General features: G+C 34.4%; 1 pseudogene; it reads left to right on the forward strand.

Moving 5' to 3' along the window:
* The window catches only part of LOC111401194, a 7711-nt pseudogene extending 2210 nt beyond the window's left edge, over positions 1–5501 (forward strand).
* Positions 5502–7933: the final 2432 nt, after the last annotated feature.

Consider the following 7933-nt stretch of genomic DNA (forward strand, 5'->3'; position numbering starts at 1 on the left):
CCCTTCCCCCCCCCCCCCCTTCCTTTTTGCTGTATTTGTGAATTCGTTTGCATTTGGTAAAATATGTCAACTTTGTGATTTTGTATGCTTTCTGGTGGTGCTTGCAGAAATTTTTGCCACGACATCAGCAATTAGGCCTCGGGCTGATGTTGCATATTGCATACATGCACTTGCAAGGCGATTAGCAAAGACACGCAACTGGACAGTAAGATTCCTTCCTAAGAGGCTTTGAACTTGATGCTAAGTTTACACACAGTTTGATTTAATTCAAATGTTGATTGATTTACTTTTTCCAAATTGGGTTGCGTAATTTTGTTTTTTAACAATGTGAGTTACAAGAGTAATTTGTAATATGATTTCCATGGATACCTGAATTTATTGGATGAAGCGTCCTACTCTAGACATTGAATTCTACCTTCCAATTGTCTTGCAGTGTTACCCTTTCCGAACGCCACCTTGCAATTAATCTTCATACCTATTAGTTATCATCTTTTCATTTTTATAGCTATTATGCCATTTAGTTTTCCTCGTCAAAGTCAAATTTAAGCCCCTGTTTGACTTTTTTTAAAACAAAACTATTTAGTTCTCATACTCATTTTTAATCACATTTACACTATAAAATATTTTCCATGTAAACTTAAAAATTTTTTCCTACTTTTTAACCCATCCATTCTTCCAAAAAAAAAAAAAAAAAAATCTATTCAAAAACATCATTTTTACCCAATAATGGCCGTCAATCAATGGCTAAATATATAGTAAGACCTCTCTATAATGATACTCTATATAAGAATAATCTCCATGTAGTTATAGTAAATTTTTGGGACTCCACATTATATTAAGTTATAATTTTTCTAGGTTCCTGTCTTAAGGAACTTCCCTAAACATATTAATAATTATTTTTATATTGCATTGGTCGTGTTATACAATGTATATTAGAATTTACACTGGGATAATAACATTAAAGAGAATGCAACATTTTAGACTTGTCGTGTTATACAATGTATATTAGAATTTACATTGAGATAATAACATTAAAGAGAATGCAACATTTTAGACTTGCCAGCACTACATAGATATATATATTAGTTTTCTAAAATTATGCCCATCTCTTTTATCAATGTCGATATCTTGGATTTGACATTTTCCATTTATTAATTGTTTACGTGGTGCATATTACCTTATACCACTTTCACTAAGGATGACTAAGTCAAAAAAAAATAAATAAATAAATAAATTTACAACTCTATTAAGTTATAGCCCTGTAGTAGTAAAATTAGTTTGGTCCCAGCATTATGACTATAGAGAGGTTTTACTATGTTTCTCAGTGACAGTGTTTATATAATCATTATTTATTTATAGTTATCTTTTCCTGGTTCCAATAGGTCGCATTGAAGACACTAATCGTTATTCACAGAACATTGAGGGAAGGAGATCCTACATTTAGGGAGGAACTTCTGAATTTCCAGCAGAGAGGAAGCATCCTCCAATTGTCCCATTTTAAGGATGATTCAAGCCCCATTGGTAAGTGGGTCTGTCTTTTGTATGTTTGTCTTTTTACAATCCACCCTTATTGTCTCTATCCCCCCACCCAAAAAAAAAGAAGAAGGGGTACACACATGCAAACAAATAAACAAATAATCCCAAGTAATTATGAAAAGCTTTATATCACAACTGGACTCTGAATAAGATCTTATGTTCTTTCCTGTGATCAGCTTGGGATTGCTCTGCTTGGGTACGGACATATGCTCTCTTTCTTGAAGAACGGCTTGAGTGCTTTAGGATACTGAAGTATGACATTGAAGCAGAGCGTCTTCCTAGACCTGCACTAGCTCAAGAGGTGTGCTGTTTTCAGAAATCGTATGGATGTGATTTATTTTTCATTTTAGTGAATAGTTTTCGGGTAATTTAGTTGAGTAACCAGTCTTCATTGAACTTTTTTTTTTTTAATAAATTTGTGCTGCTTGTGTTCGATAATTATGAATCTGATTTTTGAAAGAATTACTTGATTTTTATGGGACCATATATTGAATCTTATCATACTGAAACAAGTTGGAGTTTCTGTTATTTTTGAGTTTTCTTCATTGGTAAGGATTTCCAGATCTTTCTATTCTAGTAGTATCCATAGTCGCATGCAATTTCAGTAGGCCATGCACTGACAAAGCTCAGAACCAAAATTTGTTCTATAGATATTATAGCAATCAATATTAACCTTAGTCTCCGTTTGGGAAAATTTAAAAATCATTCAAAATGGTCAAACTTCATTTTTAACTCCACATTCTTATGGACCCACAACTATTATCCACTTATGCACCACTCATATTTATTAATAAATTGAAGAGTTTATAAACTCTTCCAAACAGAGGCTTAATCATGTAAAAAGGAGGCTTTTTTAATTCTATGATATATCAATATTAACATCATATTTCTTGGGATTAATGTTCCTTTACCAGCAGGGTTACAGTAAAACTAGAGACTTGGATAGTGAGGAATTGTTGGAACAGTTGCCTGCTTTACAGCAGTTGCTATATCGCCTTATTGGATGTTGGGTACTATCTTGAGCTTGATAACTATAAAATATTTTACTGCCTTTTTCTAGTGTCAGTTTAATTAATACTGGTATTGCAATAGTGACCTAACTATAATTGATTTACAGGCTGAAGGAGCAGCTGTTGGTAATTACCTGATTCAGTATGCACTTGCCCTGGTATGGGTTGCTTTTTGTTCCCCTTATGTCTATGTTTCTTAGTACTTTGCATATGAGTTGAGAAAGTAATTTTCACCTGGATCTACTAATCGTCCTGGAACATGGGATAAAATAGAATTAAAAGCAAAATTGACTGCCTATGAATATACTACTTTAAAAGGTTAAGTTCCCTTCAATGCTAAAAATTAAATAAAAATGCAAAATAGAAGGGCTAGGAAGAGGGAAAGGAAATCAAAAGTGTGAAGATGATGATGAGGACGGAGAGTAATGTAAGAACAATGTGGCCATGGCATTGCATAGGCCTCCACCATTGTTCCCATCCCGTTCCATTCTCCCTCTTTAAAGAAAGATAAAAGGCAAGAAAGAAAGAATTTTGTGTTCTGTCAGAAATTTGTATCTTTCTTTGTCGATCTGTAGCTGATTAAAGTTACGGTTAGAAATGACTGACTTTTCCTGCCATTATATGCCATTTACAGGTACTAAAAGAAAGCTTCAAAATTTATTGCTGTGTAAATGATGGAATTATAAATCTTGTCGACAAGGTGAAAGACTAATATAAATGCTAAACTGTATTTTTAAACTAATTCCAATTTGTTTCCTTGGTCATATTTTTAAAATTAATTCTTGCTTCCCTCTTTGATATTCCATTTCAGTTTTTTGAGATGCCTAGACATGAAGCCATTAAAGCCCTGGATATCTATAAACGAGCTGGCCAGCAGGTACTGTTTGTTCTGCTCAATGCTGTATTAACCTTCGTCAACTATGGTGTTCTGAATTTCTTCACATGATACATAGTGATAGATTCTGACACACCTTATGGTGTTAATGACATAATTTCTATAATACTGCAGGCAACTAGTCTTTCTGATTTCTATGAAGTTTGCAGAGGACTTGACCTAGCTAGAAATTTCCAGTTTCCAGTGTTGAGAGAGGTATTGGGATTGTAACTAAGTTTTTGTGCCTTAATTTCAATCATTTTTCTCATAACACATTTCTCCTTCTCTTTTTCCAGCCTCCACAGTCCTTTCTTGTGACCATGGAAGAGTATATAAGAGAAGCACCCTGGATGGTTTCTGTTCCAAGTGAGACTTTGGTTAGTATTCTTATTCGGTGGCAATAGTATTTGTCAAGGGGCCGATAAATTGTCGATTTTACTTGTATCTGTTGTAAAAAGTTCAATCAGTGGAATCATTTGGCATATGACACATTATGCAGCACTAATTTATGGTCGTTCTACATCAGGAATATCCAGAAAGACTTATGTTGACTTATAAACAAGAGGATGCTTCTTCACCTCATGAAGATATAAAAGTGTCATCTGATGAACTGAAGCCACCACCATCGGATAATATTGCTGTCTCAAATGTTAAGGCTGCTTCTTCTCCCCCTTCCCCTCCAAACAATTTGGACACTGAAGATCGACTGGTGAGTTCCTTATTATAGTTATGTTTGTCCCATTGACTAATTTGATGCTCCTTTTTTTCTTCTTTTTTTTTTTTTTTTTTGTAACTTCACTTTCTTAATTTTTCATCATGTTTCAAAGGGGAAATGTTTTATATGTTACACATGCTGTAGGTGCCACACCATTTGATTCTGATGCTTCTCAAGCCAAAGATTTTGATCCTAATGGATGGGAACTTGCTCTGGTCAGCACTCCCACCAACAACTTAACTTCAAGCCAGGAGAGGCAATTGGTAATGTTCTTGTGATTTTATTTATCTCTTCCGACAATTACGCTGTTGTACTATTAGAACTAGATATTATATTTAGTTTTTGAATCAAGGATGACCGAAAATGAATATTAATTCTGGCAGAAATTTTGAAGATTTTTTACTATTAGATGCCAAAATTTGTAGTTTTTCAAAGCATCCAGTTGATAATATTTCACCTCTTGATAACAAAATAAATTATGGGACTTGATAAGCAAATGAAATGATAAGTGGGGTCTTTCAATCTTACAATTCCATAAGATCCTTGCAGTTCTTAACAATCTTTTCCAATCCAGTTACAAACAATTTTGCATTTTTGCTCTCTGGATTGGCCATATTTGCGAATCTTCTTGAGTTTAACTACAGAGGTTAAGGCATAGATATGCAAACGAGCTCCTCACAACTCACAATTACATTGACTTTTTGGTTGTTTTTCCTCCTGCATGAACTGTGTTTCGGAAGGAGTATTGAGGTTTTACGTGTTTTGCTTTGCAGGTCGGGGGACTGGATTCTCTCACTTTCAGCAGTCTGTATGACGAAGCAGCGTATAGAGCGTCCCAGCAGCCGGCCTATGGAACACCAGCCCCTAATCCATTTGAAGTTGCTGATCCATTTGCCATGTCAAACAATATGACTCCTCCGGCAGCTCAAATGGACACATTTACTCAACATCCAACAAATCCTTTTGCTGATTTTCATCCTGATTTTCCACAGCCCGAACAGCGACAGCATCTATTGACAGGGCAACAAAATCCTTTTGGGGACGCATTTCCTAGCGTCCCAACTGCTCACCCTCAAACGACCAATCCATTTGGGAGCACAGGCCTATTGCAATAAGCATATAAAACACATATATGGAAAAAGGTATGTAATTTGCTTACTCGATTTTGGTATAAAGGAAAAGAGTAAGGCAGTGTGATCCTACGATTCCTCTAGCGTTAAAGTTGAATTTTTGGCTTGAATCATATGCTTAGTTTGATTTGTAGATGGTTATTGAACAATGAAAATGCGATTTTCTTGTTAGAAATTGACTCTCACGGAATCAATAAAATATGCGTTATGTCTATGTCAATCTCTTCCATTTTATTTGTTTTTCTACTTGGACCAATTAATGTTTATTCCAAATTTATTGCATTTTGATGACTCGTAAAATTATCGTTTACAAAGACAATTTATTTTCTGTGTAACAATGTGTATGATATTGATTATTTTCTTGAAAAACGCACCAACAGAAACTTTTGAGTGCAATAAAGTTCAGAAATTCTCTAGAATGAAAATTTCGAAGTCCGAAATACAATGTAATTGAGCATTCTTCACGGTTGGGATAGAAGGGTGGTTTTCCGATCCAAGTCTTAATAATTAGTTCCATGTCAAATGTTGAGAGGTCTCTCTGAACATTGAGAAGTTTTGATATGCTTGATAAGATAGTCCACTTGAATCAAAACATGTGATTATTTTTATCATACTTAGTCCTTGTTTGATCTTCATTATTTTTTTAAAAATACATATAACTCTCTTTTTAAATTACATTCTTCAATAAAATAATATTTCACGTAAATCTAAAATTTTTAATTCTTGTATAATGATATGTTCTCTATTAATCTATTATTTGAAAATATATTTTTAGAAAATAATGGGGTTCAAATAGACGTTTAGTTGTTCTCATGTTTCTCTCTCTTATTAAGCTATAATTTATTTAATATCACTTAAAGTGATAATCATATTCTTGGACAATTCTATCCTTACTATAATTCAATTATTTCAATAATAACTTACTTTTTATTTTTGAATTTGTATTTAATTTATTAACCATTTAAACCATTTGAAAAATATTATAATTAATTATTTTGTCAACTATTTAATTATGGTTAATGTACATTTGACACATTCATTACCTTACTTTTCATTTTTCAATAATTTTTAATTTATTTAACTATACTTGACACGTTACATTCTCATTTTTCAAGTTGAACCAACTGTGAAATAAGTGATTATTCTTGTTCACGAGTAAGCTATTCTCGCTTTGTTCTTGATGCAACATTACCGGTCTTAGAAAGTAGCCTTCCTCGATCAATATATAACATAATTTGCCTGATTCAATCCATTAACATCTCGACTCGTCTCCTGAGGTAAGTTGAATCTAGCTATCCCCTCCTGTCCTCTAACTCTAAGCGGATTAAGTTTCCTTCTACAATAAATACTGGAGAAAGTCATTCTCCCTTCTATTGACTTTTGCCCTTTCCCTAGCCTAGGGTTGGTTGCCCTATCCTATGTTTATGGCTATTGTGCATCTGATGCATCACCAAGGAAAGATAGGCTTGTATTCCCTACTTGGCCTGTTGCACTAGCCTAGCCACCAGGAAGAGAATGGGAGTCTTTATCTTCTTTCTTTTTGTCCCCTACATTTGATTCCTCAACCTAGGCACACAAACAGGAATCGTTGTGGGTCCCAAGCCACTATTCCCTTTCTTCTCACTTTCATCCTCGAACCATAACATAAGGGGTTTCAGCTTCTCCCTGGGTTTTTCTTGAACCAGCTTGAAGCTGGTTTGGGTAAGAGGGACTGGGCTAGAAGTTAGTAGGTAGCAGTGGTAAAAATTCTTTATTCACAAATGGAATGGTCGACATCTCAAACTTGAATCATGAGACCCTTTGGGATAAAGCTTTATCCACAGATGGTCTTAAAAGTTACATCAAATCATATGTATTTGATTTATTTAATCATTTGAACAATATTATCATGAATTGTATTGTCGATTATTTAGTTATTATCAATGTACATTCGACTAGTTCATTCCACTAAATTGGATAATAAATTAAACTCATTAAAAGTTTCTTTGGAGCAAAAGATAAATATTTCTAGAGTTTTCTTCCAATTAATTTATTCAATGAATGTTAGGATACAGAGAAGGTAAATGAGGAAACATAATGTGTATATATAATCAATAATTTCAATTGATATATTCAATATATTCGCTAAAGAAAGGATGATATTCGTTGGATATTCAGTTCAAATCATAAGGGTAAATAGATGGACTATTTTAATTGATTTCCTTGACTATGAGGGCAGTGATAAAGTAAGAGGGTTCCACACGGAGTATCGAAGGTTCGAATCCCCGCGGCCCTGAAAGACAACATTTATGTTGGAAGGTAGTTGTCCTGTGGAGGCAAGATTATGGTGAGCTTTGTGCCCCTTCTGGGGTCCATTCCTCACGTCGTAAAGGGAGGTCTACAAGGAGGAGAACCGCATCCCCAATGTCCGACTCAAGTGTATATAAGTTGTGTTTGCATTCGGATTTACCTGGGTGGCGAACTTTGGGGAAGGTCGCCACTCCTCGGGATTAGTCAGGCGAAAATTGGACACCTGAGTTATAAAAAAAAAAAAAAGAAAAGAAAAGGGAAAATGCTGAGCGAGTAGGCAAACTTACAAAGAATGACCCCACCAATTCGTTTATGGAGAAAATTGCATGCAGCTATCAATGTATTGATTCTTGTTTGCCTAAAATGGAAAATTTCACCT

Source organism: Olea europaea, chromosome 10 (genome assembly GCF_002742605.1).
Source record: "Olea europaea var. sylvestris chromosome 10, O_europaea_v1, whole genome shotgun sequence".
In the NCBI taxonomy this organism is placed as follows: Eukaryota; Viridiplantae; Streptophyta; class Magnoliopsida; order Lamiales; family Oleaceae; genus Olea; species Olea europaea.